The sequence below is a fragment of the Hibiscus syriacus genome, unplaced genomic scaffold (assembly GCF_006381635.1).
Source record: "Hibiscus syriacus cultivar Baekdansim isolate YM2019G1 unplaced genomic scaffold, ASM638163v2 tig00110220_pilon, whole genome shotgun sequence".
Lineage (NCBI taxonomy): Eukaryota > Viridiplantae > Streptophyta > Magnoliopsida > Malvales > Malvaceae > Hibiscus > Hibiscus syriacus.
Genome location: NW_024062634.1, coordinates 566,876 through 584,695, shown reverse-complemented (window position 1 = coordinate 584,695; position 17,820 = coordinate 566,876).

Below are 17,820 nucleotides of genomic sequence, written 5' to 3'. Positions count from 1 at the left end.
CTTGGTATAAAAAAAACAGGTTTTTGAGCAGGCAAATTTGGTCTATTTTAGAGCACACCTAAATGATTCATTACAGAGCACACAATGTACTGACTTAGCTCTCCTTAAATGAAATATTCTCCGTAATTTCCAGTTTCATATTAACAAAAATATCCTTAATGTTCCATGGAAGAATTAACAAAGTAATGATGCTTAGGAACTTTGATGAGCCTCAAGGAAGAGAAATCGAAATCTTAAATAATAAGATCGGTTCCTGTTGTTGTTTCTGAGCGAGAGTTAGGTGGTGTTTGTTTTTGAAGAGATAAAAGGTCTGCAGTCTGCGGACCACATCTGCAGAAGAAGAGGTGGACCAAAAGTCTGCAATCTGCAAGAAGAAGACTGTTTGTTTTTTAGCGTCTACAGACTGCTAAAATAAACTGAAATATAGAATTAACTGATTTTTTAAACTTAAAAGAGTTTTACAATATAATTTTAGTTTTACAATATTGGAATTTAAATAATTCATACAACTACGATAATAATTTTTTTAGGAAAACAAACATCACCTTATTAATTCTATTATAAATATCACATAATCACATGCATTATTAGGTTTATAAGTTTTATAGAATAAAATTTATAAATGATCATTAAATTATATGATTTTTTAAATATGCAATTATGTAATACTTTTAATTTTTTTAAATATATTCATAATTTATTTTATAATTATATGATATTTTTAGAAAATACTTTTTATAAATTATATGATTTCATATTTTGTAAATCTTAATTTTTTATATTTTTATACAAACACCACCTAAGCAATGTGGTTTAAATACTTACATTTTGTATAAAAAAAGTTTAAATATAATTTAAAAATAACAAATCCAAAAAAAATATTATTTTTAAACTTAAATCAAAATAACTAAAATAAATATAAAATTTTTAATATATAAAATAATTTATATGATATAAAATAAATTTAAAAAATTAATATTAAAATTAATATATAATATAATATTAAAATTAATATTTAATTTATTTAAAAATTAATATTAAAATTAAAATCAAATATAATATAAAATTAAATATAAAACCTGTTTGAAGAGGTTAGAAGACGTCTGCAGACATAAGTTCTGGTCTGCGCCGCGTGGTCTGCGTTAGAAGAGCTTCTGTCTTTTAAAAAACAAACGGTCTGCGAAGCTCAATGGCTGCGCGTGGTCTGCGTGGCGCAGACATAAGAGCTTTGCAGACCTTACACAGTAAAAAAGCACCACCTTAGAGTAGAGGAAGAGGAAGAGCTATCATTAATTAATAATACATTATTTATTATTGTTGCATCTCTTTCTCCTGGTTCATAGTCCAACGCCATCACAGAAAAACTGTTGTTGCTGGGGTTTGCATACACGGTCACAGCGATTTGCCAGTTTGCTCTCTAACATTCACCGATCTACCCGACCATAACAAGTTGTTCCTAGTAAGGATATCACAAATTGAAAAAAGCAATTGGTCGCATCCTTATTATATTAATACAATTACGATCACCTCTATATAAATGCTGTTGTTATAACTTTTCTTTCATAATCCCGATTCGTGACATTGACAAGTTAATTGATTTCTAGATTTTAATCTTTGAATCAAAAGCGTCCCAAAAGCTAATGTCGAAGAAGCGACTCCCACTACTGCATTATGAATAGAATTACGATCCATCTACAGACTGACGTTATTACCTTTGTTACTGTCGCCGATGGAAAAACTGATGTTGGTGTCGGTGGTGCAAGGAAAAGCAGAGATATATTTCTCACGATGTGAGTTGAAGAGAGAATGGTGAAGTGTTTTACTGAAAATAAAACGTTTAAAGGAAGAAGCTGAAACGTTTAGATTTGCAGAGGCTAGGGAGGGCTAGAATTATGCTCTGACGGAGAAGAAAATATCAGCTCTTCACATGCCTTTCACGCAATACCTTGGCTGCAATATTATGACAAATGCTGCTGCATCCATAACTTTTTTTTTAAATAACGATAACTAAATTTGATTAACACAAATAAAGCACTTGGAATTATAATGTACCCAACTATAGAGAGAAAATGGGATAATACTCGCACACAAAAAAAAAACTCATATAAAGATAAAAGTTAAACTCAAAGGTACAAAGAAAAACGAAATCATCCATTGAAAATGACGACTAAACAATAAAAGAATTCAATAACCTTCATAAAAACTCATTATCACTTTCGAACGAGATACTTTATGAATGATAAAAAAGTGGTGAGCAAATTAAATTATCTGACAGGCTGTTTCGCTATACAATTATGATTATATCAACAAAACAATCTTTTTAGAAAAGGGGATCTAACTATACTTAACCACCGACAAAACAATAAAAAAAACGTTTGTGCGAGCAACAAAACAACCGAAAAGGTATGCAAGAAACGTATCAAAAACCATAAGGATTATGCTACAAGAACAGAGAAAACACGTACCAGAGTAAAGCAAAGTGTGCCACAAGGATAAAGATTCTTATTCAAAATTGAAAAAAAATACTTGAGGAAAAAAAACAAACGACATAGTATAAGAAATAAGAGAACTAATAATCATCGGCAGTCGGCAACTAATATTATGTTTGACACCGTAGTCGGCTAAACAAAATAAAAGGGAAAGAAGAATGTGGCTCAAAAATATTAAAAATAAAATAGGTTAGAAAAAGAAGAAAACCCTAAATTGCATAACTTTTTTTAAATATTCACACACGCATATATATTATATGATCCATAAACACTTTAATGTCAAATTTCTTAAAGTCATTTAGCGAACTCTGGATATATGAATGATAAAGCAGACATGAAAAATAAATTAAAAAATCTAATGCCTTGAGCTAATCAAATACAAACTCAATCAACAAATTTCTTTAAAAACTACTTAACTTAAACAATAACATCATTATCATTTATACATTTTAAAAAAAAACCCATCGTGTTGATATCAAAATACATATAAGTTTAGACATCTACTGCTTTCCATCTGTAAAGGGTCCCCAAAGGATACCTAACCAGCAAACCATTTAGGATCTTTAAGTGAAATCCAAGAAAAGTGAAGTTTCATACACCCCCCCAACAATTAGTAGCACATCTCTCCTACTCATGCTTGATATTTAATCATGTTGTACTTGATGCATGGATTTGTTGTCTACATTAGTGAGAACAGGAAAAGTCCAATCAAACCCACAGAATTACCCACAGAATTACACCCACACCCATATATATATATATATATATATATATATATATATATATAGACAGATATATACAGATATTTGGGTTCTTTCTTGCTTGGCTTGATATTGCAAATCATGTTGATTTTTGTTTCTATTTACTTGTACGAACAAAGTTTATCACGGGGAGCATTCTTCTTTCTATTACTGGCCAAAAACCAAGCAATTATAATCAAAACCCATATATTTACTATCTAATAAGAAATTACCACATAATTATCAAGAATAAATAAGTAAAAAGAGAGAGAAACAAAGAAACAAACAAGTGGCTTATGAAAAACATGCAGGAAAATGGTGGAAATACATTGTGAATAAAAAGCAAAGAAGAGAGTGAATGTGAACCACAATAATGGAGAGTGGGTTCGAGAAATACAGCAAACAAATTATTAAGGTATAATTCGTAAAAGAAATGAAGTGTGGGAGCAATGATTGTGATAGTAGTGGGAGATGCTGATTTCTGGTTTTTGAAGGGAGCTACCTAAGCTCATTTCTAGTGTTCTATAATACTGAATTTACTATGTCCATGATGTAAAATTAACCTTAAAATAATTTTAATTATCAACTATAAAAACGGGTTTTCATCAATTTCCCAACTGAGTTGAAACCGATTAACCAGTGACAACGACTCAATCAAGCTTTTAAATAACAGCATCAATTATCAATTATATAAAATGTATTTCAGTAACTTTTCAACTAAGTTGGGAACAAGTTACTGGTGGCACTAAATCAAAACTTTTGAATAATAGTATAGATTAACAAATATAAAACCGATTTTTAGTAATTTTCTAATTGAGTTGGCACCAACTTGGCCAAACTTTTATATATATATATAATGCTTAAGCTGCTCATAACCAAAAAAAAAAACTCTAAATTGGAGGATATTACTTGTTTGAACTTATATTTTCCAAGATATTGCAGCAACAAAATTACCAACCAAAATTAGGACTGCATTAGTAGAGGTTGAAGTTACATGAAAATGATTGAGGCAATGTTTCACTAAAGTGTAGCAAGCAGACTCAATACTCAAAACGACATTCACTTTTGTTTCTAAAAGTGGTGAGTGCCACTACTGTCCTTTACATGTAATTTAGCTTCAATTATTGCAGGTAAATATTAACCATTTTAGTCTATGGAGGCTGTTGCAACCAAAAATAGCTAGTAGACAAAGGCAGGTTACAGAACCAATAAAAAAATGAACCAGAAGCTAGAAGGGAGAACAGTAGATATGCTTGGTCAGTCCGCAATTTAAAATTTACTTTCAGCTCCGTGTTCCGGAACTTTATGATCTCATTTCAGTAAATTTTAGCTTAAAATTGATGCAGGGGATCCGAGACAGATGATGTTGAGCTGTCAGATTGTACATTGATGGCGCTGAGATACCATGAATTGGCAGATCAACCCAAAGACGGGAATTGATTGTAACATGTTCTTCATTGGGATCGTTTTGAGTATATTTCAGTCTTTTGGCCATAACTTTGGCTACATGTGTCAGAATCGCGCATAAGACCCCAATCCGGAAAGCTTTTCGACGCGCACGCTCTCCACATGAGCTACGCTCCATGTGGCCTTTTTTCAATCTCAAATTCTGCCGTTTTCCCCTCCAAATCACTAGATTTAGATATTTTTACTATTTATGGTAATATTTCGATTGTCAATTAGGAAGACAATTTAAATCCGATTTAGGTCAGATTTTTTGGAGATTGCTTATTTTATTTCAAATTTCAATTTAGAGTGATTTTCAGGATTTTTTCTATTTTTGGCAAAATTCGAATAAAGATGATTTTTGGCTATAACAGTCCGGCTTGTGGACTGATTTTGGGGATTGTTTGATTTTATAATATTTTATTAAACCCTAGAGACTTTTTTTCTCTGATTTTTTGGGCGAATTTTTTTTTGTAAATCATCTGTTGGAGCGCCTGCAAGATAATCATTATTCTGTCCGGCGTCAAAAATGAATCTTCTACATGAAAAATTAGATTAGAGAAACCTAATTCCAGATTAAAGAAAACAGTAGAGTCCATGATGAACATCAAAAGCCATACATCGGAAAGGAAAATGGCATACACAAGGATACGCTCATCGGGAGAGGAGCCATGAAAGAGAAAAACAACCATGCATCTATCCTCTAAGGTGATTTATTTTAAAAACATTAATCACAAATGTCAAGAGCAATTGCAAATTCAGACATTAAGGCCTTTTGCTTGGTTAATTGGAAAAATGAAAGGATTGAAGGAGATAGTGGAAAAGTGGAAAATAAATAAATTTTGTGTGTGCTTGCCTGCTTGGTAGTAAAGAAAAGTGAGTAAAGAAAATAAAAGTGATGATCATTTTCCCCACTTTTGTGTAAAAACAAATCACCCCACTTTGGAAGGAAAAGACGAGAGAAAATGTTAGGTAGTTCAAAATATGTAGTATTTTTCAATTCCCTCTCATTTTTCAACTCTACCAAACAATGATAGGAAAGAAAATTGCATTTCAATTTTTCCATCCTTCCTACCAAGCACATCATAAGTGAGGCCAAATACCATAGAAAGTAATGGTACTGGAATCGGTTATTTTTGGGTCGTGTTTCTTATTTACTTCTACACAACTTCTTCATAGTCTAATTTACTTCAATTTTCAAAAAAGGTTGTCATCCAATCAAACTCATCAGATTCCATTCACAGCCAATGTCACAATGATGCATAGAACCAAGGCAGAAGAAAACAGATAACAAGAATAAAAAAATGGATATCTAAATTAGACTTCTCATTTCCCAAAGATATCTTCCATTTCATCCCTTTGCTATGCTCTCTATACGTATAGTAGTTCTATAAATCACTAAATCTCCCAGCTTTCACCTAAAGAGGTTGTTGATTCTCTTCATCGACATCTGCAATCAACATGTACTGACATCTTACGTGTTACAAGAGAAAATTCTCTTACTTTTGTTTACAAATCCATTCCTAGACTCAAAATTTCACCAAATTTTGCCCCCTGAAAACCTATTCCAAAACATAAGGGTCAAGTATTGCACACAAATACAATTCAATTTAAAAATAATATCATTAGAATAAAGGAAAAAAATTCCAAAACAAAAGTAATGAAGTGGACAACATTATATCATCATTATTTGCCACATAAATTTCTCCTTTTCTTTGTCAAAATAAAAAACCTTGGAGGTTATTTGATGGATTTTGTAGCAGCATTGTTAGAGCTTAAAATTTTCGGTTGCTCATAAACTCCTTGTTGTTGCTGGGCCTGTTCCCGCTCTATCTCTCTCCATTTATTGATTCCGATTGTAAAGAGAACTGTTGCCAAAAAAATCGAATTAAAAAAATTTAGGTAAAAAAGTTAAAGATAGATTGAGCGAAGTTATTTACATCCGGCGCCGACAAAAATGAGGAGGCGGAGGACTTTAGGTCCGGGCGGACCCGCCGCTTCTTCTGCCGTCATTTCCGCTCTTTTCTTTGCGGGAGGCGCTGATATATTTAGCTGGTTGCGAATCAATCAGTGGTCATGTAACCCCCTAGACCCGGCCTATGCGTTTCGACTAAGTCTAGTAGATCACATTATGATTCTTTAAGACATTTTTCCGAAACCGTTATTCAAACAATGTAAAATCACATTATAAATGACATGAAATTATAATAAATCATACTATCAAAACCTAACTTGTAAATATAATACCAATAAGTAATAAATTAATTTAAAACAAATCTTAAAAATCAAATCACGATAAACCGAATAGTAATAGTAAAAATGTCATCATATTAAAATCCCATACTTTAAAATAAGGTCCATGTCAACAAAATAAAGTCAACTTGCAAGGTAAAAACATTACAATCAGATATACTTCAAGAGATATGTTGATCCTCCAAGTGCTCAATCCAGGGTATCTAACCAACAGTATCTGAAAGGGGAAAAACATTTTCGAAAAGTGAGCTAGGCTCAGTGTGTCCCAATATTACCATAAAATCACTATAGGTACACTAAACATATCATAGTCCAAAAAGTCTCATAAAATTATACTGCAGTAAATCTCTTTAAAAAGCGTTACCCTAAGGGAACATCTTAGGGCCTGAGAGCCTACCCAAGATAGATTTCGGGGCCGTGAGGCATACCTAAGAACACATCTTAGGGCCGCAGGGCCTACCCGAGAATGATCTCAGGGCCGCAGCCTACCTAAGAGTCACATTAGGTCTGTAAAATTTTCCAGCTTGATCAGAGCTGTAATTTATAAATTCGTATTCCAAAAATTCAATTGCACCGTGTTATAAATTCCATAAATCCATAAACATGGTAATCATATACCATTTCAAAACAAATATCAGATAACAGTCATAATCCATAAATCATCACATTAAATCGGTGCATCAACAATACGGTAACCAAAGAATTCAGTGTACCACATATTAAAACAAATAAAACAGTTCAGTAATAAATAGGGAACACACCTCGATAATAGGTTCAAATCGTAGATCTACTGATTGCTGGTTTCACCACGCTCTGCTACAGTTTTCGAACCTAATTTATAGTAACACTATATTACTTATGGGTAACATAAATAAATCTCTAAAATCATAAAATTTACGGGTCTTACGGGTGAATACTGGCATACGTGGTTTAACTGATCTAGAAGAGCTGGGTCGAGCTGTTGAACAATCCGGTGAGTCTCGTGCACCTTCAAATAACAATAATTTATTAGCCCCAAATCTTACTTAATTGTTCAAAGCTAAAATTCTTAAGTATCTAAGCATTTTCCGAGTTTGACTATCAATTTGGGGTATTTCGAGTCTGAATTTGGCCAAAGGATTGCGGAATCGGAATCAGGACGTCGATAAATAAAAGTGACTTTTCGAAAAATCCAAATTATTGGTCAAAGTCAAAGTCAACCACTTTGACCGTCGATTTGGAGGCCTTCGGATTCGAATTTGATGAAACGGACAGCGAAAACGGATTCGGCACGTCGAAAACTATCAGGATAGGTATACTCGGAAAAGATTAACGGTCGTTTAATGCTCAATCAAAGCCATTTTAAGTTTTGGTCAAAGGAAGTCAACGGTCAACGGTCAACGGTCGGGTCGGGTCAACAGTCGGGTCGGGTCGGGTCAACCCGGTTCAGACCGGTCAAACCGGTTCAGACCGGTCAAATCGGTTCGAACCGGTCAAACCGGTTCAAAACTGGTCAAACCGGTTTTCCAGCAGCTCACTCTCCCTGCGGCGGCGCGTGCGGCGCGTGAACAGTTCCACGGTGTCGTAAAATTCCCGGAAAAATTTCTAAAAATTATTTTGAGCGATTTCGAGATACTTACAACGATCGGTTCAAATTTTTGAACGGCGGAGAGCTCGTATTCCAACTCGGCCGAATCTTAGACTGCTCCACCTCCTCACGCGCCACCGTCGACGGCGAACAAGGTTGACACCGGCGGACTCGCAACGACACAAGGAACACGATGGTGCAGGAGGTGTCGTAAACGGAACAACGATCGGCGGTGAATTTAAGTTTTTCCCGGCGATAGAGCTAAAAAAACGACGATGCTTTGACTGAAAATACCCGACGTTTGGCAGCGTTTCACTTCAATTAATTTGAAGGGTTTGTTCCTCGCTTGATGATGAACACAACGGTGTTTTCAAAACAACGATCGGAATTCGGACGGCGTCTGGATCGGGGTCGGAAACCGGCTTAAGGGGGAGGAAATTGGGAGCATTTGATTTCTGTTTTCAGAAACCAAATACACGCATATAACATCCATTTCTACCTAATTTTATTGGGTAAATTCAGGGCTTGGTCCCTAAATTCTCTTTAACTTTAATACAAGCTCCAAGTTTTATAATCTTTCAATTTAGTCCCCAATTTTTGCCAATTTTCACAATTAACACCCAATTTCAATTAAATATTATTTTGTAAATATTCGGGTTGTTACAATTCTCCCCCTCTACAAGAAATTTCGTCCTCGAAATTTACCTTATGAGAATAGTTGAGGAAACTGAGCCTCCATTGACTCCAATGTCTCCCAAGTAGCTTCTGAGGGGCCTCGATTACTCCATTGAACTTTGACCATTGGAATGCGCCTATTCCGAAGAACTCTCTCATCTCTTTCTAAGATATGAATGGGCTCTTCCTCATATGACAAATCAGGTCTCAGCTCTACTTCCTCAACCTGAATGATGTGACTTGGATCTGGACGGTATCGCCTTAACATAGACACATGAAAAACATCATGAATACGACTAAGATGGGAAGGCAACTCGAGCTGATATGCAACAGGTCCTACCCTCTTCAAAATACGAAATGGTCCAATAAATCTTGGACTCAATTTACCCTTACGTCCGAATCTCAATACTTTCTTCCACGGTGAAACTTTTAAAAAGACCTGATCACCAACCTCAAATTGTATATCTTTTCTTCTCTGATATGCATAAGACTTCTGCCTATCAAATGCCTCTTTCAGACGGTCACGAATCAATCTGACTGTGTCCTCCGTCTCTCGCACTAACTCAGGTCCCAACGTTTTCCTATCACGCAACTCAGTCCAACATATCGGAGTGCGACATTTACGCCCATAGAGTGCTTCATAAGGTGCCATACGAATGCTGGTCTGATAACTGTTGTTGTAAGCAAATTCAGCCAAAGGCAAAAAAGTTCTCCCAGCTACCATGAAAATCGATTACGCAACCCCGCAACATATCCTCAAGAATCTGAATCACTCTCTCAGATTGACTATCAGTTTGTGGATGAAAGGATGTGCTATAATCCAATCTTGTTCCCAAAGCCGTATGTAGAGCCTTCCAAAATCTCGAAGTAAATCTCGGATCTCGATCAGAAATTATAGACAATGGAACACCATGCAATCTGACAATCTCTGAAATATACAATTTTGCCAGCTTGTCCAAAGTATAATTTACTCGCACAGGAATGAAGTGAGCTGACTTTGTAAGTCTGTCAACAATCACCCAAACTGAATCTTTTTCAAATGAGTCATAGGCAAGCCAGTAACAAAATCCATAGTAATACGCTCCCATTTCCATTCAGGAATCTTGATAGGCTGTAACAAACCTGATGGATGTTGATGTTCTGCCTTAACTTGCTGACAAGTCAAACACCTAGCCACAAAATTAGATATGTCTTCTTCATCCCAATCCAATGATACCTCTCTCTCAAATTCTGGTACATCTTATCTCCTCCGGGGTGCATAGCATATGGACTATGAGCCTCAATAAGGATAGTCTGCCTCAACTCAGCATCATCAGGCACACAATATCTACCTTTAAAACATAAAACTTCATCCTGATCAATTGCGTAATCTAAGTTGTCCCCTGCTACTTGCTCAAAGATGGAAAGCAAGGAGCTATCAAGGGGCTGTTATCCTTGATCTCATCAACCAAGGTCGGCTTAACTTGCAATTCTGCTAATAAAGTGCCATCGTCATTAAATTCATCCTGGCCATTAAAGATCTCAACTCGATATTGCCTTTCGACTCAAAGCATCCGCTACAATGTTAGCTTTACCAGGGTGATAATCAATCACAATCATAATCCTTCAGAAGCTCTAGCCAGCGCCGTTGTCTCAAATTAAGCTCCTTCTGGGTCAGGAGATACTTTAAGCTCTTATGATCCGTGAAAATATAACACTTTTCTCCATAAAGATAGTGTCTCCAAATCTTCAAGGCAAAAATCACTGCTGCTAACTCCAAATCGTGAGTAGGATAATTACACTTATGCGGTCGCAGCTGACGGATGCATAAGCCACCACCTTACTTCCTGCATTAAAACACAACCAAGTCCTGAATGTGAAGCATCACTATACACTGTAAAATCCTTCCCGGATGTGGTTGAATCAACACCGGTGCTGAGTCAAAACCGCCTTTAATTCTCAAAGCTCTCCTGTTGTGCCTCGCCCCAGTCAAACACACATTCTTCCTTAACACTTTGTCAAAGGAGAAGCAATGATCGAGAAGCCCTCAACAAAACGTCGATAATAACCAGCCAAGCCCAAGAAACTGCGGATTTCAGATACGTTCTTAGGTCGTTTCCAATTCATAATAGCCTCTATCTTGCTGGGATCAACCTGAACACCTCGCGCAGAAATAATATGCCCCAAAAACGACACTTCTTGAAGCCAAAACTCACACTTGCTTAGTTTGGCATATAGACGATGCTCTCTCAAAGTCCGTAGAACGATTTTCAAATGCTCGTCATGCTCTGCCTCAGTACGAGAATAGATCAGAATATCGTCAATGAAGACCACCACAAATTGATCCAAATATGGTCGGAACACCCGATTCATCAAATCCATGAAAGCTGTAGGAGCATTCGTCAAACCAAAAGGCATCACTAAGAATTCATAATGACCGTATCTAGTGCGAATGGTCGTTTTTGCAACATCAGATCCTTTGACTTTCAATTGATAATACCCCGAACGAAGATCAATCTTAGAGAATACAGTAGCTCCTTGCAGTTGATAAAATAAGTCATCAATCTAGGTAGTGGGTATTTATTCTTGACCGTCATCTTGTTCAACTTCCGATAATCAATGCATAGCCTTAAAGACCATCCTTCTTTTTCACGAACAAAACTGGAGCTCCCCATGGTGAAGTACTCTGTCGGATAAATCCTCGATCGAATAATTCTTGCAATTGGACCTTCAACTCCTTAAGTTCCTTTGGAGCCATGCGATAAGGTGCCATAGAAATAGGTGAAGATCCCGGATAAGTCTCAATCGAACTCTACCTCTCTATCAGGAGGTAACCCAGGCAATCCTCAGGAAAAACATCAGGAAATCGCTAACTGTACGAATCTCCTCGATGTGGACAATGCACCTTTAGTGTTCAAAATACAGGCAATGAACGTCTATCCCTTTCGATCAAACTCCTCTAGAGGAAGCTCCATAAGATCAGCGAGAAAATTTCTCCCTGCACCTCCAAAGGACAACGCCGAAATACCTTATTCACTAATACCGCTTGTCCTACTGGACTTGTAACTGTAACAGTATTTTTAGTGTTCTCGATCGGAATCTGAGGTTTCGAGATACTGAGCTCGATACATAGGAGTGGGTGGAGCCATTGTCCAATAGTGCAAAGTATGAAATGGAATAAATAGTAAATGTACCTGCAATAACCTCAGGCTCATCTCTGTCATCACGATGTCTAGTGGCATAAACCAAGGCTGGTTGTCTAGCCTCAGAACTGTTGGCCCTATTTTGCTGAGGTCGGGCTCTACTGTCTGTCATGGACGCTGAACCACGAGCCTTTACTTGGCTACGATCTCTAATTGGAGTCTGTACGTCTGAGAACGCACAGGAGTCTGGGTAGCGATCCGCTCAGACGAAGCTAGCTGAGGACAATCCCTCCGAAAATGTCCACTAGATCCACAATGAAAACATGCTACGGTCTTCCTATAACACTCTCCTCTGTGTCGTTTCCCACAAAAGTCACACTGAGGCACTAGAATCGGAACCGAAGAACCACCTCTACTAACAGCTGAAGGTGATGATGATGTAGGCCTGAAGCGTGTATTGCTCCTCTGAGGGGCTGAAGTACGAGTCCTCTTACCAGACTGTGCGGACGATTCAGTAGGGCCAAAAGATTTCCTAGATCGCTCCTGATCAACACGCTCTCTACCAGAAGCTAACCCTCCATCTCCTCAGCATCCTTGGCTCTGCTTACCAGCACATCAAAAATCTCATCTTGAAGGGCTACCACCTGCCTACGTAGCTCGTATCTGAGTCCGAGGGCAAATTTACGGCATCGATCTCTCTCGGTAGGCACCAGACTGATTCCATACTTTAACAATTTCAAGAACTCTATCTCATACTCTGAAACAGTCATGTCACCCTGAACCAAGTCCTGAAACTGCTGTCGTCTCTGGACTAAGTAGCGCTCACCCAAGAATCGGCTCCGAAAACGCTCCTTGAAGAAATCCCATGTCAAACGATCGGTAGGAACACTACCGGTCACTGACTCCCACCATGTGTGGGCATTGCCATCTAACATCGCTACTGCCCCAAATATCTTAGTTGAGTCCAAACTCAACTGATCCATGCGTCTTTCTGTATCCTGTAGCCAATCTTCTGCTTCAGTAGGAATTCCTCCAAGTTGTCCTCCAAAAGTCCTGACCCCATTAGCAATTAGAGTTTGCAAAATAGGAACCTCAGATACAACACCAGCAGCTCTGACTGCTCCCTGTATCAACTGTAGAAACTGTCTACCAAAATTCTCATCCAAAGCAACTCCGGTAGATTCTGACTCAATATCGGTCGCTCCTATGATCGGTGTAGTCATGCCAATACCATCGGTAGGAGGCAGATTCATTGGGGTCGTAGGAGCAGGATCACCTATCGGAGGTGGGGGATCTACTCGTATCTCATCGATCGGATCTGCAAATCTAACCACTCGACCTCGTCCACGGCTAGTTCCGGTCGCTCCTATGATCGGTGTAGTCATGCCAATACCATCGTAGGAGGCAGATTCATTGGGGTCGTAGGAGCAGGATCACCTATCGGAGGTGGGGGGATCTATCGTATCTCATCGATCGGATCTGCAAATCTAACCACTCGACCTCGTCCACGGCTAGTTCGACGACCACGTCTAGCACTCATTTTTTATGGATCTCAAGTTGCTACAGAAGATAAACTTAAGGTTAGATAAGCACTTGGAGTCTCGAACACAGTTAAAAATTTAATAACTTTGTTACATGACCTTAGTAACTCATTTTGTAAATATTTCAAAATCGTATTTCCAATTTGGACTCATACACAGTCCGAGGTTTAAAACCAAAAGCTCTGATACCAAAAATGTAACCCCCTAGACCCGCCTATGCGTTTCGACTAAGTCTAGTGGATCACATTATGATTCTTTAAGACATTTTTCCGAAACCGTTATTCAAACAATGTAAAATCACATTATAAATGACATGAAATTATAATAAATCATATATCAAAAACCTAACTTGTAAATATAATCCAATAAGTAATAAATTAATTTAAAACAAATCTTAAAATCAAATCACGATAAACCGAATAGTAATAGTAAAAATGTCATCATATTAAAATCCCATACTTTAAATAAGGTCCATGTCAACAAAATAAAGTCAACTTGCAAGGTAAAAAACATTACAATCAGATATACTTTAAGAGATATGTTGATCCTCCAAGTGCTCAATCCAGGGTATCTAACCAACAGTATCTGAAAGGAGAAAAACATTTTCGAAAAGTGAGCTAGGCTCAGTGTGTCCCAATATTACCATAAAATCACTATAGGTACACTAAACATATCATAGTCCAAAAAGTCTCATAAAATTATACTGCAGTAAATCTCTTTAAAAAGCGTTACCCTAAGGAACATCTTAGGGCCTGAGAGCCTACCCAAGATAGATTCGGGGCCGTGAGGCCTAACCTAAGAACACATCTTAGGGCCGCAGGGCCTACCCGAGAATGATCTCAGGGCCGCAGAGCCTACCTAAGAGTCACATTAGGTCTGTAAAATTTTCCAGCTTGATCAGAGCTGTAATTATAAATTCGTATTCCAAAAATTCAATTGCACCGTGTTATAAATTCCATAAATCCATAAACATGGTAATCATATACCATTTCAAAACAAATATCAGATAACAGTCATAATCCATAATCATCACATTAAATCGGTGCATCAACAATACGGTAACCAAAGAATTCAGTGTACCACTATTAAAACAAATAAAACAGTTCAGTAATAAATAGGGAACACACCTCGATAATAGGTTCAAATCGTAGATCTACTGATTGCTGGTTTCACCACGCTCTGCTACAGTTTTCGAACCTAATTTATAGTAACACTATTATTATGGGTAACATAAATAAATCTCTAAAATCATAAAATTTACGGGTCTTACGGGTGAATACTGGCATACGTGGTTTAACTGATCTAGAAGAGCTGGGTCGAGCTGTTGAACGATCCGGTGAGTCTCGTGCACCTTCAAATAACAATAATTTATTAGCCCCAAATCTTACTTAATTGTTCAAAGCTAAAATTCTTAAGTATCTAAGCATTTTCCGAGTTGACTATCAATTTGGGGTATTTCGAGTCTGAATTGGCCAAACGGATTGCGGAATCGGAAAGGACGTCGAAAAAATATAAAGTATGACTTTTCGAAAATCCAAATTATTGGTCAAAGTCAAAGTCAACCACTTTGACCGTCGATTTGGAGGCCTTCGGATTCGAATTTGATGAAACGGACAGCGAAAACAGATTCGGCACGTCGAAAACTATCAGGATAGGTATACTCGGAAAAGATTAACGGTCGTTTAATGCTCAGTCAAAGCCATTTTAAGTTTTGGTCAAAGGAAGTCAACGGTCAACGGTCAACGGTCAACGGTCGGGTCGGGTCAACAGTCGGGTCGGGTCGGGTCAACCCGGTTCAGACCGGTCAAACCGGTTCAGACCGGTCAAATCGGTTCGAACCGGTCAAACCGGTTCAAAACTGGTCAAACCGGTTTTCCAGCAGCTCACTCTCCCTGCGGCGGCGCGTGCGGCGCGTGAACAGTTCCACGGTGTCGTAAAATTCCGGGAAAATTTTCTAAAAATTATTTTGAGCGATTTCGAGATACTTACAACGATCGGTTCAAATTTTTGAACGGCGGAGAGCTCGTATTCCAACTCGGCCGAATCTTAGACTGCTCCACCTCCTCACGCGCCACCGTCTACGGCGAACAAGGTTGACACCGGCGGACTCGCAACGACACAAGGAACACGATGGTGCAGGAGGTGTCGTAAACGGAACAACGATCGGCGGTGAATTTAAGTTTTTCCCGGTGATAGAGCTAAAAAAAACGACGATGCTTTGACTGAAAATACCCGACGTTTGGCAGCGTTTCACTTCAATTAATTTGAAGGGTTTGTTCCTCGCTTGATGATGAACACAACAGTGTTTTCAAAACAACGATCGGAATTCGGACGGCGTCTGGATCGGGGTCGGAAACCGGCTTAAGGGGGAGGAAATTGGGAGCATTTGATTTCTGTTTTCAGAAACCAAATACACGCATATAACATCCATTTCTACCTAATTTTATTGGGTAAATTCAGGGCTTGGTCCCTAAATTCTCTTTAACTTTAATACAAGCTCCAAGTTTTATAATCTTTCAATTTAGTCCCCAATTTTTGCCAATTTTCACAATTAACACCCAATTTCAATTAAATATTATTTTATAAATATTCGGGTTGTTACAGGTCAGGTCAGCTCAGCTGAGAGAACTTCGTATTTGAGAAGAAACGAAGATAAAATACAATACTGGTCACTCAATAATGAATAAAATTACAGATAAATAATTACATTTTAAAAATCATAATTACTACAAATATATCATTTCTCCGTTAAGTATACATGATGTATCAATTTTATATAGTAACTTAATTATTATAATTGTTAAATTAATTAAATTTTAATTATAATTTTTTAAAACTCAATGATATATTTTTAAATTTTATTAATAATCAATGACCTATGATTTATTTTAACCCAAAAGTGTGGTTTTTAGTAAATAGTGGGAAGAGAAAAAGGCATAGTGGGGATTATAATACTACCCTTTTATTACTAATTAAAATAAAAATAAATTATATATTTAGTACTTAAACTATCAGTTTTATGTTCATTTTAGTAATTAAACTTTTAACTTTTAAAAATCATACATAACAATTAGTTTTCATTTCATTTTAGTATCTCGTCGTTAAAAACTTAACACATTTAGTATATGAACTATCAATTTTAATCTATTTTAGTATCTAAATGTTAAGTTTTTTCTTCTTCAAAACTTAAATGTGGCAACAGTCCTTCGGGTGATCCCAGGTTCGCGTCTCGACTTGAATCATGTGATGGAGTCACCACTGTTCGCTCTCGAATTAGGTGGATCATGCACCTTGAACTTATCATTTACCGAATCTACGTCTTATTAGTGATTTTTAGATTCAAGAGTCATTTACAATCAAAGAAGGATGAACACTCTTAAATTATCCTTTCGGTACCATTCGATTACTCAGTTTTTTTAATCACACAAATTGAAATTGAAATATAAATTTAAGTTTTATATCCAAATTACTTATCCTTAACGAACTTTAAAATTTTATCGGTTCCTTAAAAGATTAAAATTAGTGTCAGAAAAAAAGAAACAAAAAAAAGAAACAAAAGTGATTAAATATTGCAACACAAAAAAGGACGTCAAGGTATCAAATTAGAGAAATAATGAACAAATTTTAAATAAAAAATAGAAATAAAATATGAATTAAATTGAACCAAAATTGAAATTGAAGGACTAAACTTTCAATTTTTTAAATCTATCGTTAAATTTGAAAGGATATTAAAAAATAAAAACACGTAATTTACCCATTAAAATAAACTGTATTCCGTAGGTAATTGAAGTTAAGTCAAGCAAATACAAATGGAGAGGAAGAAAAGCTCCGATTCCAACTCTAAGTTGAAAATTGCCATCATACATCCAGATTGTCGTAACCGGTTTTCGTCCGGGCACGAAATATTTATTTGACGAGAAAATTGATGTGAATAAATGGTTTTGAAAATAATTTGGGAGTCGCCATCGGCCTTTTGGGTCAGGTAGG